Here is an 18,014-nt window from a genome sequence, read left to right as displayed (position 1 = left end):
TATAACGTATGAAGTTTCTTTGGGCTAAAACATAAACTTCGAATTAAACAGAAATTTCTTTGCAAGCTTAGTTACACGTTTGTCGAAACAAAACATGATGTAGAAAGAAAATACCGAAGATTAACAACGTCTAACGTGTTTAATGCTATTCGATATACCTAATATGTTTAATAAGAAAGCACAAGTAACGACGCTTAACGTTTCATATTTCACTGAATCCTAAGAAAAATACGGTCGTGTACACAAAAGGTGTAACAAATGTAATTAAACGTAAAAGAACAAAAATTCGCTGTTTAAAAGTCTTATGAAATTATCAGCGAAGAGAAACATAGTTGTTGAAAAGAAAGGTTTAGAAAATTGGTACGAAACAGAGAATTTCACATATTGTAACTTAGAGTATGACGTTTCGTCGGCGAGTTAAACAAGACGAGCTTTAAAGGCCGTTCGATGAGCTACTTATTGTTAGAATACATTTAGTCGAAGGACAACTGACTGGACGAGAGGCTAAATTAAAGGTATCGATGTTATCGCTGGTAAAATCCTCGCCCACGATCCCTGGTCGATCGATCCACTCGCCAATCGCGCAACCACGCGAATTAAAAGTGCGTGACTTTACTGGCGCGATAATTACCGTACGAAAGTGCCGCTACGAGCCAATTATTGTGAAAGGAACAGAAATACACTGGCAACTTCGTGGCAGGCCACGCACCACCTTTATCACAGAAATATCGACGACGAACAACGTTGCTCGCTTGTCGCGCAACTATTTCGAGTATGCGACTGTATCCTGTGTGTCGATAGTGAAACTTTTCCTGCTCCTGCCGGTCGATGATATTCAACCGTAACTTTTCTTCCAGCTGGATACAATTAAATTCAAATTTTCAAAGCTCTGTGCGATCTTTCATTATCTTTTTTCGGTTTCTTTTCGTAATTAAGAAATTGAAGTATCGTTGATTAAGAAGTTAGTATTCGAACGCTTACCACGGACAATTTTTACGAATATGTTATATGCGTTATACGAAAGTCTGAATTTTGAAATTTCATCAGAGCTGTAACGAGAGACGAGTATCGTGGTAGTATTGGTAAAATTTGGAACGTAACTGAAAATGTATATAAAAGTTATATTAAAATATTGTATTAAGAGATTAAAGCTGATTTTTAGCATACATTTACATATCGAACTTGATTTCAAGGAAAACCCGTACTGATTGTTTTTATCTTAGCTTAGCTGGAACGCTATTAACTTGAATTTTTTATTAGATAAATTTTAAGAGAGATACGAACGCTTCGCTATATTTTGCTTCGTAGAATCCCGCGTGGGATTCGTTCCTAAATCATGAATATTTGAATTGAACTTGGACTTGAATGTGTTATTGAAGTTCAATGACTTTGTGGCTCGTGGTTCCGAAATATATATTGCATATTGAAATATCACTTATTTAATTTATTTATTTAAATACAGTCTACCGAATTACATTAGACACGCTATATTTTTAGGAAGGAGCAGAACGAACAGAAAATAATCCGGAAGTCGATATCCCTAAATGAAGGAATAAATTGGAAGCTGAAATTGGCAAATATTTCTATCTTCAAGTTACTTAAAATAAAATGGATTCGAACGTATCTAAATATGAAAATTTGAATTTCGAAGCTTTCTCAATCAATTTTATCCGAGTCTGATCGTAAATTAAAACGAAAAACCTAGCTACTTCTGTTTTTAGTAATTGATTAATCAAAGTATCTCTGTAAATGTTTTCGGTGGCTCGAGAACGTTTCCAAAATGCAAAGCTCTTAATTTATCTCCACCTTTAGTTTCGTATTCCGCGTGGTGTGAAATTAATAATATTCTTATCGGTAATTCGTATGCGTGGTACTTAAGGATTCAAAGATTTTTTAGCTATGAATCAGCCACGGTCGTAGCACCGATGTTTCCACTCAATTCGCATCTTTGATAACTTTATCCTTTTCTCCTTTTTTGCAACAGCTCTTTTTTTCGACCAGCTACTATCGATTACACAGGTATTAAAATTCCTCTAAATCCCATTCCATCGTTCCGCGTCTCGTGAGGCAACGATTTCTTTGAATATTCATTTATCCAATCGTTTGAAACCTCTTATCGATTCGGAATACCTCTCGTGCGGGTAATTAAATATTCCAACGTGGTTTTTCCACGCGAAAATTGCAACATCTCCTTCTTTTTCGAACTTCTCCGTTTAAAAATCGTTCTAACTTAACGGAAACGGAAAAATGTAGGACGAAGAGATGAGAAGAAGAAACTTTGAAAATAGCTAGCGGTGAAAACGAAATTTGCGAACGATTCGCGCGAATTGTGGAGCGAGGTCGTGGCACGAGGATGACACGCTTTTGGATTCCAAAGAAAGAATTAGTCACACGTTGGTCGACCGCGGTATTTCCTACTCTTTTATATGTGCGCATAATTTATAGGTGGCGTAATGAACGCTACGCGTTCGGCACGGTGTTAATTGACGAGGAGACGATTACGGCATATCGTGAACAAGACGCTTCGTTAGTCATGATCTGCGTCATTTGCCGCGGTCGAAGGACGGATACGTTGCCGAAGCGCTGATGAAACGCGACGGCGTGATATATCAAATGGAAATTAATAGATCATCAGGAAAGTGGAGTATGAAAATCGTTCGGTGAAACAGGCATCGTATTTTTCATTTTAACGTTCTGTTAAATTGGAAACGATTTTTGTAAGGTATACTTTTAATCCAGGCTTACTATAATTAGTTAATTAAAGAGTCGAGGTATTTGTAGGCTCTTGCGAATCAGTAATATCGGAAATTTCAAAGCGATTTTAAGTGGCAGGGTATCAAAGATCAAAGGAATTCTCGTATAACTCATTTGAACATTTTCAAACACTAGTTCCTCGATTTAAATCTTTTTGTGCTTCAATGTGCTTGTATATTTCGTTAAGCATTTTCGTTTGCTTTTAACATTTTCTACGTTTCAGTCACAGTAAATTCAGTCTGTTTATTGTCTGTCAAGTATGACTAATACTACACATGTAATTAGCATCGATGGTATATTAGTCGTTATTTATGTAACTATCATTTCTTGAAAAAAGGAACTGAATATACTCATCGATAGTAGTTTCGCATAATTAGAATCATTGTTTATTTATATCGCTTTAGAACTTTTAACTTATACATTTTGTATTTTAATGAATCTACTTTCTGCGTTCGATCTAACAACTCGATTCTCGTCGGCTTGATAAATCTCAATTTCTATCGAATTAAAAATAGTTCTTCTCTTTCACTGACATTATCTTATATAGAAAAAAGATGTAATTTATATAGAAAACATGTATACACGAAATAAGATTTACACGAAGGAAAAAGATAAGGTATTCGACTCGCATAAATAATCTTCACACGCCCATAAATATTTCAAAATTATTAAAAACTAGGAACCCGTATACTCCGCTACGGCTTTCGATTAACGGCAGTCGAAGGAAAACAGACTCGTCGGAGGATTCGTGTGCGAAAATGTGGGCAACATCGAAATTTATAGTATGCATAAATATCGTTCAATAAAAAGTCGTCTATCCGTGTCGGACGTGTCGCGAGGAGCCGGCGAATAACGAACGATTAACGCCGGTAAAAAATAAATGACCGGTGAATAATGCGGGGCAGAAGATAGAGCAGACTCTGGAATTCGAGAACAAGAAGAAGCTTCGATGGTGGGTGGGGGGCCTGGCAATAATATTTAAAAATAGAGGCGACCAGGCACCCAGAACGATGCTGAAGAGGAATAATAATAATAATCATCCTCTGAAATTAAGCCGAGCCTCGACTCGAAGCACCACCACCACCGGCAGGCAAGCCAAAGAGACAGAGAGTGTGAGAGATGCAGGAAAGTTCGGTCTGGCTGGCAAATTCGAAATGTTTCGCAACAGGTGTTGCGGAAATTTGGTACGTCCGCGACTGAAACTTAAGCCGTGCAATCGTGTAACACGGAGGGAAACACTTGTTGCCAACAAGTTCGAAATTTACCGCGGCTCCACAGCCGCGGAAAAACGTGAACGCGAACAGTTGCGGCGTCGCGCTTTTTCCGCGCGTTCGACAGCTGTTTGACAAGAACTACCGGATGCACTGCCACTGACTCGGACATTTTTTCCACCGCATCATCCAATTTTTTCTCTCTCTCTCTCTCTCTCTCTCTTTCTTTGTTGTTTTACGATGAAGTAAGGTGGAGCTTGCGGAAACTTTCTTGACAATATGGAAAGTACAAGGGAATATTGCGCGACTATGTAGAGTAGTAAAATAACAGTTCTATTTTAAACATTTTTATATACTTTTAGAATGTATCATGAACGTTCTGTATTTTGGATATTTCAAGCAATATAGGAAAACGTTATTGAAAAAAAGTTGTATTTTTTTCTTTCTTTTCATGGGATATTTCACGATTAAAATTTTGATCGAATATTTAACGGTATATAAAGATGCTAAGACACGTTTCCTAAATACGCGAAAATTTTTATCCTACGAAAATTATTTCGTTTAATGAAAAAGAAAGACAAGAATTGTTACCATTAGAGATTTCCATTTCCTATATTTTTAAAAACTGTATGTTATGCGTTATTGTCGATTTACGTATTAAACATTTCAAGATAACGTTCAGCAACGTGTATTTGGCCACTCTTCGATGCTCAGTAATACTGAATACGTCAAAATTAGCGACTGCCGAACAGACACAATCGTTACTTTCACGCAAATTAAAGTGAAAGTGGAAAAACCGAATCGATCGAAGTTGGAACACGAATCGGTCTCCGATCGTTCCATCGCAACGTGGAAACGTGGCAACGAGTTTTTAAGGACAAAAACGAATGGTTTTCTCTAACCAGTTCCTCTGCGATTGTTATATCGATCGTTAATTGTGCAACGGTTCGCAGCGATCAGGCCATTGTAACGATCCACAATGAAAACGTTTCCGCGCGCCGAAAACGGCGTTGCCTTTCCCACAGAAATCGATCGCGCATAAAAACCGAACACCGATACCGATGAAATAATCACTTGGACGTTAATCCTAGCTATAACGCTTAGCAATAAAATCATTTACACCCAGCAACAGACCGTCCGCGCTCATTATAATCCATAGAAATCGCTTTCTCTCTTCGCGCCATCACTTTCGGCACTTGTTTTTTACTCGCTCCTCGGGTCACGTTTCTTGTAACAATCATTGTACGAACATGACTTTGTCGATCGTGAATTGCTTGTCTATACTTTGTAGCGCGTTTCCTTTGACCAAAATGAAAAGACGAATGTGACATGTATATAAAGCGTCTAAAGTATATAAAGATGGCGAAAGTAAGGAAAATCAGTGTTAATTACAGTTAATATATTCGTGATTGTACAGGAAGATGACTATGATGATTATTAATAGATTCCGGATGTTTATGCATTTACGAGAAATTTCGAGATATATACGATATGTATGAATGTTGAGTACATTGCAAATGTAGTAATAAATACATTGTTTTTATAAACGTTATATAGATTGAAAGGAGAACGTATAAGAAGATATGACATCAGAAGAAAAATGTTCCTGGGGAGTGTTGCTAAAATATCTGGGTAGAAACAGAAACACAAAGAATACGTGCGTGCGTCAGAGTGGCTGAATGACGACTACAAGTGTATACGTTCGAACATGTGCAGGGGTAACTATCCTTAGGGTTGGTCAGTGCATGATGAGGGTGGAATTTTAGAGAGGAACGAGCATAACGCGTAGAGCAGATTAATATCCTATTATATCGATCGTTATTTGTATCAATACCAGTAAAATTATATTGTAAAGGATACTTTATGCAATTATACAAAATTCAAATAATACTGCTTCCAACACACGCAATTTTTCTATCAACAACTTGTTACGCGTTAAGAAATAAATAACACAACTTTATCAAGTAACGATTCCTTTCGAAGATGAATTTCCAAAATGTATCCTCATCTTTTATACATGACATTAAAGATATATTAGGTTTAAAAAGCAAATAAATCTCCGCAAAATTGAAACTGCAAGTTCCTCGAGTACACGAACTTTGCCCACCAAAACTTCGGTTCTTCAATTAACTCCTACTTCCTTCAACGAAACAACCGAGCGGCCAAGCCACCCAAAAAACCAAAACGAAGTGACCACTGAACGAGCTTATCGCGCCAAGGAAACATCGCATTCCTGAGCAACCTCATTAAAGTGCCATCAAACGTAATTGGCATCAAATTTTCGAGCTGGGCTACCACGACTCGCATCGCCGGTGTATATTAATTTCGTATCAACTGCTTCCCCGCCAACCTACCCTCCGTACACCCTATATTCCTTTCGAGATTCTAAAATACACCGCATAAAACTGCTGCGAATCGAACATGGAGGAAAACGTGGGAACATCACGGTGCGATAATTCGTTCCTTTATCTCCGGTTCGGAATTACGCAACGGCTAGTTGGAGCGCGGCGGTGGTCAGCGACGCAGTCTCGTGAAAACGTTCCTACCGGAAGTGCGTACTTTAATTAAACGTCGTTTCCTGTCTGTCATTAGCTCGGCCGTTTACGGAGCGGAGCGAGATTAGAGCTTCGTGTCGGCGGGCATTTCGGAGGCGGTTGCCGCCATCGCTTCTTCTCCTCTTCGACATCGTCATCGTCGTCGTCGTCGTTGTCGTCGTCGTCGTCGTCGTCGTCGTCGTGTTCGTACTGCGCGAAGAATCTCTGCGAGGACGTAGCGACGGTTATCTCGATGGTTGTTTATTTTTACAACGATGCGGGAATTACGTTAGCCGGTCTTTACGATGCTTAGTGTACCAAGCAAATTTCTGGCAAGCGGACGCTTGATGTTTCGCCAACTAAACGCCGGCGTACTTGGGATCTATTCATTCAGACTTGGCGTGATAGTATTTTCGTATCGCGCGCGGATATTGGAAATTCTACGGATCGTCGATACGTGTATCGCGTTGAGAAAATGATGTCGAAGGTTTGAAGGTTTCTTCGCGATGTAAATCGATATCCTATGTAAGTAGATAAGGTACTAAAGTTTGTCTCTATGAAAGGCAAACTTTGCTATTTTCGTGTCTCAAGGTGTGTTAGTATTTACGAAACTAGTGTTGGTTTGTTTGTAAGTGTCTAGGGCAATATTTGTATTTGTTGAATCAGTATCGGTTTGTTTAGTTGCAAAAATAACGGTGTTCTTGGAATCAGCGTTGTGAGTAGCGATGTTTCTGATTTCTCAGGTTTTTTTTTTCGTACGTAACTGTTGTGATGTTTCGTGTGACGAGGCAGTTAAGATTGTTGAACAATTTTTCTAGGAAAATGGCTTATATTAAAAAGGGAGTAATTGTATAGATCGTGTGGCACTGTTGATTGATGGCACTAAAGCATTCGCGATCCTGAATTTTATGCTCTGCAGAATGCCATGGAGGGGAGTGCATGCGTACCATTGCTCTTCCACCTCCCCCTCCAATTACATGCACTCGGTAGTCATCTTGTTTCGTGCATTAAGAACCGAGAAAAAACGTGTTTATAATCTCCGTTTGAAACTATCGATTTCTTTATTACGGTCATATCTTATAACAGTTCGCGTGGTCTAATAGATTTCTCCGAGTGTTATTTATGAGTTTTTCTTTCGAAGGTAATGTAAAACTCGTGAGTTACTAATTTACGAAAGATAATAAGTTAATATATCTAATTCGAGAACTAAGATCAGATAATAATTAAATAAATTACGGTAAATATAAATGTTTAATTTATGCAAAGATAAATAACGAAGCAATTCTACCATAATAACGTATTTACCAATAAGATATTTTCAAAGAATAAAATGTCACATACCAGGGCAAAGAGGAAGATCTTCGTTTCCGAGTGGAAGGTAGGAATGTTGTTATTATCAGGAAGAACAATTTCCTGCTGAGCGAAGGTGGATCGATAGATCTGTGATCAGTCTTCTGGAATATGCACGAGATGGTAACTTTTTTGATGATTCCCCAGGCTGAATCACCAAATCACCCGTCCTTAATCGGAGTAAATCATCGTTGACAATCTCTCGATTAATCTATCCGAGGTGTACCTTGTGCGATGTAATTTCTTTCGAGTTTACCCTTCGACTTGTTCACATTTAGTTCGTTGATCTCTTCCTCGACACGACTAATATAAACACGTACCGTTACCAGATACAACTGTCATTAAACACATTAGACGCGCGAGGCATCTAAAGTAGAAAGAAAAGGATCTCTATCATGACTCTCGGCGAATTACGTAGTTCTCGTCGATCGATAAACAACTTCTTATAATATCGTTACCGTTAAACTGTAAACAATCACGGAATTAATCTACAAGTTTCACTGCGTGTCCGTTACATAACATTTACCATATTTATGTTTCGAGAAAATGTAGATATGATAACAGAAAAGGAACGAGCGAAACAATAATATACACTTCTTGTACATAAAGTCATCGAACTCCGTGGATCACGTTAAAATTTGGGAATAATAGTTTCGTCGCAGAAATCTTGGGCGATCAACGGCCAGAGATTCGAGAGAAAAGAGATTTTCCTTGACCGGCAAGTTTTATTCACTGTTCACTTCTATTTATAACACTCGAAGACACCAACTTTCTCCTTTGTGTCGATAGAAGACAGTACGTCACGAATTACGACGTTAAATTCGACGCGTAAGATGAGAATTCAACTTCGCGAGAAAGATCGAATTCGAGACTGGTCCGATGATCCTTGCCGTTCGTCAACGCGGCTCCACGGATTATTCGTCGTTTCCATGTTCGAAGACTTTCGCCCACGAGTCGAGCATGCTTTTATATTTAGAAGGGAAGTAGGATCTGCGTGTCTAGATGACACCGACTGAAAGGCGCAACGTCATATGGGGTAAAGACATTGGCCTAGGTCAGGATCACCACGTGATGACTACGATGACGTAGATCGATTCCGGTTCAGGGCCGAGCAGACCTGGTATTATGGTCGACGTTCCGGTTTTTAAGGATCTCGTCGTACGCCTGTTCTACAGCCAGTGCGTTCTATTCACTTGTCACTCGATTTCTACGAGTTTCGTTTAAACACCGTCCGATCAACCGGGACAACATCGTCGTTTAATTTTCATAGACATACGATACTCTCGATTGTGGTCAGCGAAGACCACTAATTCGCGATGTTACAAAGAGAAACAATTCCGTAGGTAATCGTCGTCCGCGATGTCGATTCGAGAACACCGCGGCAAAGTCGACTCGAAGATCGTTCGAAGCGATCCTGTTGTCTGAGCTCGGAAAGCTGACGTTGGTGGGTGCTCGGCAAAATGCAGCTGCAGGATCGGGTGAAAAGGCGCGCGCGATATCCTGGTTCGCGATACGGCGCTGAACTCACGTGGCGATGTGGTCCGAGCCCTCGTCGACGGTGACCACTTCCTCGAGGTTTCGGCCAATCAGCGGTGAGCCAGGATACCCCGAGAGAGACGATCGTGGCGGCTCGTTGGCGTTCGGTCGCGCTCGGTAGCGGTTCGTCTTCGTTCCGCTCACGTGTGCCGCGTGGTCGACGATGTACGGTCCGTGACTACTTTTCGGACGTGTTCGTTCCTCTCTGTAGACGACTACTACCAGCAGCGTTGTTTCCTGGTCCGCGGGGCCATACACGATCCACGGCTGGCCAGTCCTGTCGACGCGACGATACCTCGAAAGCCGGCAGGACCGCGTGGACACCACCGGGTCCAGGACCAACCGTGTCGTGTCCTGGTACACACACCGCTTCCTGCTTTCCGCGCGTGAAAGCACGCGCTGCTTCGCATCGAGCGTGCGCCTCGTCCAGCGTCCGACACGATACTACCTCTCTCCCCTTCCTCTCTTTCTTTCTCACTCTCCCTACGCCCCCTCCACGAACTCCGCTAGCTCTGTCTCCCTCTGGCCGCGATTTCTGTTCGAGTAGGGACGTCGTGGGGAGAGGCTGGTAGCCGCTCATTAAACAAACGCCTCGATGACGTCAGGAAGTATCGCGGGACCATCGAAAATCAATCGTCGCGGCTGGGAAACACCATCGCAAGTTATCGATCGATTCCTCGATCGTTCGCTACGTCACTGGTTTTTCATTGTACGTACGGTCTAACTCTTTCTACTTGCCGCTTAGTTGCAGGAACGTGGTCCGGTTCGAAGGTCTGTTTCTACTGCCGTCGCTGCACACGCGTCGGATAGTAGGTATACGGTAGATTTGAGGAACGCGCGCGCGTCGGTCGCGCTCAACATCCGGTGATCGCTTAATTGGAAACTTTTCTGCTAATCCTTTGCCGCGTATTTTTAGAACAAACTGCGCGCAACCAGACCAACTTTCCGTCGACGGATTTACTCCGATTAATTGGTCGCTCTTCGAACGCGATTCTGCTTTCAGACTTCAAATGTTCCGAGAATGAACATTTGACGGCAGGTGGAGAGGTAGGATTTTGATGTGTGATTTCTATTTCAAACATGGTGTCCCGAAAGTGAATATAATTTTGCAAAGTCTCTTAATAGTTACGATTTGAATAATTAACGTCTTTCATTCGTGAATTATTTAATCACGTTGCTCCATCCACGGCTGTTGGACTAATATTAACTTACGAGTAATAGCAAAAAGAATTTATTTCGATAAAATGTATAAATAAAATATGTTTGACATATAACCGCTACGCAAGAAATACAGATACAACGAAACAAAATTTTAAGAAAAACATGGAATGTTACTGATGTATGAGAACAGCTATCGACGACTTAGCATTAAAAACAGCGACGAAACAATGAAAACAAGCAAAAGCGGTTCCACCGCTAATGTTAAAAATTCAAAAACGAGAAACAGATTTCATAGTCATAAGTGACATGATACTGCGTAGATTCATTAGCAAGTAGGGGGGAATTTTAACAGCTTATAAAACGTTACGTCACATTAAACGCAGACAGGTTGTCCTCCGTTTTCAGACGGTAAACCTTCGTGTGCGCATGGTGCACAGTGTGATCTCTATATTTATACTGGTCGGGGCAGCAAAGCTCGGTAGCGTTCATTAAACAAACATCTCGATGACATCAGAAAGCATCGGTAGATCATCGAAAATCGCTCGATGCCATTAGCAGCGGTTACTGATCACTCGATCTTTCCTACGAACTCGTAGTTTGGTCGATTTATCGTGATTTGTCGATCAAACCGTCGTAATCCACGTCGAATTATGTCTGTTTGCTCGAGTTTTGAGAACCATCGCTGTTTGTTTTAGTTAGTTTCTCGTTTTTCTGATCGTCCACTTACAAAATATAATCGCTTTAGGCTTATTTTTGATTATTTATTATTTATTTTAGAAACGTAAAAATCAATGTCAACCAGATGTAACTATTCCGCAGAGACGAAGAATCAGAGTGGTCGAAATTGTTGTATGCTCGAAGAATTTATGAGAAAATTGTAAAGGATACAGACATATAGAAAACCAAATTGATAGTTGAATATTCGTGGAGCTTTCAAGAGAATGGGAATCTAATTCTCGGATAAAAATTTCGTCTTTTTTAATTATAAATGAATTTTAATAAAATGTAATGTGTTCCAAAAATGTTTCACGTAGTGTACGTGTTACTAAGTGAAACTTGTATCCACTATATTTCTACTAATATTAGTCTAACGCTATATCGATAGCTTTTATGCTTGAAACTTTGCATTCATGACACATTCTTTAAAAACCTGAAATTCTGTGAAATAAAAATTACAAGGAAATTAATACCGAGAAAGCCAAGTTAATAGTACACTCGACAACCTAAAACATTAAATTGTTTAATTTGCATTTTCCACGTAATATTGGATAATTTTCAGTCTGTTACATTACGCCATGTTGCCATACTCCTTAATTTAAAGTTCGCACAGGTATTAAAGCAGTTCATTGACACAAATTCCGAAGAGTTTTTATTGCCACCGTTGCGACACGACAGCGTTATAATCCTTTCTTTTCTTATTTTTCCTTGCGATCAAATCATGGTCTTATGATCAATGACAGCCTACGCGAAGGCTGGCAATTGCTAATTAAACAAACTTTCCGATGACGTCAAAAGGAATCACGAAATCGTCAAAAATCTCTATGTCTGTTCAGCAATCGACATCTATGCTTCCTGCATCTTATAAGTTTTCCAATGATCGTACGTATCTCAATTAACGATCCGATAATTACTATTGAATCGTTAATGAATCCATGATTGCTTTAACGACTTCGGTTAAAACATTTGCAATTCTAAATATTTTTAAAAGAACAGATATGCATGAAAGGAAAAGTAGGATAGGAATACAATAATAAAATGCAATTCGATCAAAACGAGTTATAGGAAATAATTTTGTCTCGGGATAAGATTAACTTATGAATTTAAGAATAACGCAAATAATTACTGTTAAGATTGGATTAAACAACAGTGCGATATCAATTTTTTATGCTAGATAATGCGATTACTTTCTTATGTTAAGTAGTAGGTATAATTGTGTTTTTATAATAAATACTACAATTTATAGCAATAGATTAGTAGCAAAAAATGATAAAAACTTTCCTGTTAATCTTATTATCCATACACGATGAGGATAATTTATACATATCGAATAAATTATTATCACTGGACTTACACCATGACGAAGACACACGTTAACGAGTAATTTCAATATATCAACGTCACTTACAAAATCAATTTGCAAAACAAGCGGAAATACAAAAAATAAAACAGTACAAATGCATATTTAAAGATAATCAGCAAGATCTGAAAATTCAACGAAGCTTTGTTTATACGCATTTACGGGATTTCATCTAGCAAGTTCAAGTTCTAGGTCAACAACTCTTCGCTTTTCGAATGTAAGATAATACGTAATCGCATCAAGTATCGATAAATCCTTGAAAAGATGCATCGATCGATGCTCGTATTTTCACCAGTATCGTCGCTTCATCGAAAATCATGTAGTTTGTTTTTTTTTCATGTAAATAATGGCTGCCACGACCGCCACGCAATCGCTGCTCGCAGTCTCCTCGATTTCTGGCCGAGCGAAGAGAACGCGGAGGAGAGGCTGCTAGCATTCATTAAACAAACGCCTCGATGACGTCAAGAATAACCGCGCTCCCCTTGAAAAGTACTCACGTAATTCACGCCTGGGAATATTATTGATTCTCGACGCATCCGCGTATCGTCCGAGTTACTGGAGCAGAGATACGTCTTTAAGAAGGCTTTTTAGACCGAATCGAGAATCGTGGTTGACTTTGATATTAAATATATTCAGAACGTGAATTAAATTATGTAATTGATTTCAATTTGAAGATTCACGGAATTGAGAAGGCTTTGCAGATTATGAAAACTCTTGATCTTCGTAGATTTAAAGCTGTCTAATTAATTAAGTCGCGCGAATGCCAACTTGATAAATTCCGTCAAAAATATTCGTCTGTTTTCTGAATAATTAAATACCAATTGCATAAGCTCGCTGTAAAATGAAGAAAATTTCAGAAAATAGAATTGATCACTAACTTTTGAATAACTTAACTATGGACTCCTTAGGACACGCAAAGAGAACCACTGATACTCTCTCTTTCCCTTTTTCTCTCTTCTAATAAAATTAAAAAGGAACAATCTGAAAGTTGAAATCGAAATTCCAAGTAACCAACCGACACGACGAACATTGGTCGCGATACGAAGAAGCACGAAACGCGTTGATCCATGGGACCACAAACGAACGATGCTTTTGGCCAGTGTAATTTGGCACGAGTGAAAATTCAATTGCAATTTCTACCGCGAGATCAGCGGGACGATTCCGCGTATAAGACGGATAGACGGGATGAGATGGGGCCGTGGGTGGTCCGTTCGGTACGTCCTAAGCTACTTGGAAATGGATTTCGCCGCGTCGGTAGACGCGGCGTCCAACTGCTATTTAAAGATGAAGCGTACGACTCACGCGCGCACTAGCCCCTTCCTTTTTTTCGACGACGCCCCGCGGCCGCACTCTCTTTCCCTGTTACAGCACGTGACTCCGTCAGTGGAAAACGCCGTGAGTGCAAAGACACCTTTCACGCGATACCATCGACAATAATCGCCAGGGCGAAAGGTCCCGACACCTAATGCGCGCGCGCGACTGCCAGCACGCTTTCGTACCGATGTGTTGTAACGAGACTCGCAATAACGGTTGATAATTATTTCCTGTGAGCAGGAGAGGAGTGGACGAAACTCGAGAGCTGGACACGAGTACTTTGATCGAGGAGTTGAAATGGTAAACGATGTAAATGCTAGAAAAATAAAAGATTCTTTTCAGTTTCTTTCTTTCCTTTTTCCTTTGGTGCGGAAGAATGCAAATTCTACGTGGAGCATGGTGGAGAAAATTATAGATGGTAAAATAATTAATAATAATATAATTTAGGTAATGTGTATAATTATTGATTATAATCGATTTTATAAGTGAAAAGTCAACTGTGGTTAAAAAAGGTGGATGTATATAATAAAAGAGAAAGGAATAGAAATTTTCTTACCGTGTAAATTTCAATTCTAGTTTCTTTTTTAGAGAAAATAGTATTTCGAGTATTCCGAACGAAGATACAAGGTATCTCTTCAATTATTGATGTTACAAAGATCCAATCTAAATTTCGAGGATTACGCTAGTTTCATAAATTAAAACGTACTTTAATACCACCATTCGTAGTTACTCAAAAGTAAATCGAACCAAAGTTGAGTGCCTGTTAGATAACCTTCTGGAAAGTTATTCATAGAAATTTAATAAACGTCGTAAAACTTATAGCTAGCTGCTCTGTTTCATTAGTTATATTTGCGTATATTCTGTGTAGATCAAAGTTTCTATAACTAGATCTTCGCTGCTCTTATTCGTTTGCGCCTTATTTGTTACTTCTTATCTTTGTACTTTGATATTAACTTTCAAATCGATGTCAGCATTAACCTTTGATCAAAATATCTGATTCTTTATTACATTCGAAACAATACTTTTACTCACAATGGACAGCTACGATATCTTTTATCGCTTAATTTAGCTGCTATTGTAAATTGCTGTTATTAAAATGGCATTAACACGACTAGAGGTAAACAGGATAATGATTTGCTTTTACAATGGAAAACATGTAAACTATTAGGTCGTCTGAAAAGTTTCTTTCGCTTTATAAGGAAATAATGGATGCATAACTTTTTCCGTTTTATATTATTTTATCGAATTACGTATGATCCATTTTGTTCTATCAAACTAAAGATCACAACGTTCGACAGATTAGGTTTCATGTTTGTATAAAGATGCGTTGTTGTAAAAGACGGGTCTGTAAAAGAAAGATACTTTTCGGACAACCTAACAAGTGTCTGCTAAATATCTTTTATTTATATTAAATTAGAACTGTACGTAATTGAAGTTTGAGAAATGTATCTTTATTAAATGAGTGAGAGCAGGTCGTTTATTTCTTGAGAATTGAACATCGATTGCCAACTTATGTAATTAAATTAAGAAATTAACAAAAAATGGAATTGATCTTCTGAGACTCGTTTAACCTAGAAATACCGAACTTAATGAAACGTTCGTTCGGACGATCGAATCACCGAAGAACACCAAAGAAAATCGATTGCTCTCCGATCCACGGATGGTCCGGTATTTTTCGAGAGATCAAAGCCGCGATGGCATGCGCGGGATTAAATTACGCGGCCGTTTACACGCCGGTGTTCACCGTCAGAAATTTCCCCGAGCGACAAGTGAGCCACGAACGAGTGAGCTATGCGCGATTCTCGCCTACGACTCGTCGTTTCATCGTCGGCTATCGCGCGAGTTATTACCATTCCCGTAGACGAGCCACGGCAATGGCTGACCGCGTAATTATTTTAAATAAATTGGACGGCCGTGGCCAGGCAAAAGTGGTCGATTAATTAAAGTCGAAGCGCGAAACATTTGTTGCTCGAAATATCCGCCGCGTCCTAGATACCTAAAGCGAGCGCTCGCGAGCTCGAGCTCGCCATCAGGTATCACGGGAGTAATTATTTTGAATAAATGGTGGTCGGCCTCCTACGCGGTCGAGCAAAAGTCGTCGCGGCGTTAACGTCGAAACGCGAAACATTTCAGAACCGAAATAACCAACCCGTCCACGTCACGTACAGGCTGCGTCTGTACGCTCTAACTTCTCATTGTTTTTCTTAGATCGCAAGGTCGAACGAGCCGTGAGCATCGGACTCGAGAAACCAAGGATTTGTCGAAGATCTCGTGTCCTTTCCAAATCGAACGCTCTCGCGTCTAGTGGATGTTTCTTCAATCGATACTCTTTGGTTCGAACGTTTCTTGAAAAATTGACAATGACAATCGATCATTGTGACTACAAAAATTTGATACCTTGAAATTGAAATGTAGCACCTGATAAAAAAAAGAACACCTCGTTGAAAACTAAGGTTGTGTGTAAAAATACTTTCTTGTAGCCAGTGTATATTATAATTAGGTACATACGTATTTATAGTTCTAATGTGATAATAACGAAGAATTATTCAACATTCCAAAATCAAACAATCAACCATCAAAGCCTATCATTATACGTTTTTACACAAGCAAGAAGTCTCACTCGTAATTGTCAAGCAAACTTGTAAGAGGTAGGTATCTCTCGAAGATCCTGAGAAGCAGGCGGGTCAAAGGGTTAAGAAGGGGGATTAACGATGGTCATTAACTCGGCGAAGGGTTAAAAAAAGGGCAAAATCAAGGCAGTAAAAAAAGGAAAACGAAGAGACCGGAGAAGAGCTCGAGGGAAGAAAGATCGTGGAAGGGTGGAGGCTGTTTCGCGAACGAGTAATTTGATCGAACGGGGCGAATTAGCGACAGAGCTTTCGCTCGTCTAAGGAGAGCACGTAGGAGGAGATACCCTCATGCTATAAACGTTCAGTTCAGAATTAGCGTGGCCAGCACATGCTAAACATTCAATAAAGCGCGCTCGAAAGCCGTCCGGAATAATCGTAATCATAAATAATCGGGCCTAAATATACGTCGAGGCACAGTAATGCCCGTGAAGCTTCGCTCGCGTACCAACTGCTGTCCGCGGACCGTTAACGCGAGCGGAAATCGGTTCGCCGAGTTCCATCGGTCGATCGCCGCCGTTTTTTCATCGTCGTTTGTCTACGCCACGCGGCATTGTAAAAAGCTAAATAGCGGGCTGGGACAGTCGCGTAATGAATCGGTAATATTGGGCCCCGCGAGCCGTAGCACGCAGGAAATGACGAGGCGATCGTGACGGAAAGTCGTTTTGAAAACGAAGACGCAGGCTCGCGTGCAAACGCGACAGAAATTAGATTACACGCATCCTCTTTTCTTACGCTTTTTTGTCTTCGCTTTCGCGAATAGTGCGCACGCGTTTTTCTTCCTTTTTTCCCTTCTTTTTCTTCTTTTTTTTTCTCCCTCTCTCTTTCTCTTTGGCTCCCGCAGAGGATGTTGCGCTAACGCGACCCAGGAACGCAGTTTCTTGTCCGTGTGTGCTCGAGATTGTTAGGTACTCGGACGATTTATTAGGTTCGGTATTATTTTTTTAATAATAGGAATTTGAGAATGTTTCGGGGTGAGAGGAGTCAAGGTTGGTGGAAATTTAATGGGACGGAAGATGTAAAAGTAGATTGTTCTTGCGCGCTTCGAAATTTCTCACTGGTACGGTTTCTTTTTAAATCGTCGATTAAACGAGTACGGAAATAAAATTCCAACGAAAATAGATAGGTTAAAAGAGGAATTAATATTCGTATAACAGTACGGCAGTGGAGTATTCAGAAGATGTAAAAAATGTTTCTAGGAAACAGTATTCATATCGTACTCCGTAAGCCAAGCATGCAAGTAAAGCGCCAATAAATCAAAACCAAGATCCATTGAAACAATAAATTATATTTCCAATAGTTTCTTCGTCAACTTGTTTTCCCTGTTCCCTTAACCTCTTAGCACCTCGTCTAATGTACACACGTTATAATTACATACCATACATACCACATATTTGCTTTATATTAAGCGATTTGTAATGTTGATTAGCTGCTAACTACTTTGCCATAT

General features: G+C 39.8%; 1 protein-coding gene across 6 annotated transcripts in view; it reads right to left on the bottom strand.

Annotated features, from left to right (window-relative positions):
• LOC100650490 (zinc finger homeobox protein 3) overlaps nt 1-18,014 on the bottom strand; it is a 403,793-nt gene that overhangs the window by 344,305 nt on the left and 41,474 nt on the right. For 2 of the 6 annotated variants that reach the window (XM_048410378.1, XM_048410384.1), the window contains exon 1: nt 7,841-9,776. The exons of 2 other annotated variants lie outside the window; for them this stretch is intronic. The gene's annotated coding sequence lies outside the window, so the exon portion shown is untranslated. Of the gene's footprint in view, nt 1-7,840; nt 9,777-18,014 lie in introns of those variants that run through there. 2 more of the 6 variants (XM_048410386.1, XM_048410385.1) reach the window with 1 other exon arrangement.

Source organism: Bombus terrestris, chromosome 11 (genome assembly GCF_910591885.1).
Source record: "Bombus terrestris chromosome 11, iyBomTerr1.2, whole genome shotgun sequence".
Lineage (NCBI taxonomy): Eukaryota > Metazoa > Arthropoda > Insecta > Hymenoptera > Apidae > Bombus > Bombus terrestris.
This window is presented reverse-complemented; position numbering and strand designations above follow the sequence as displayed.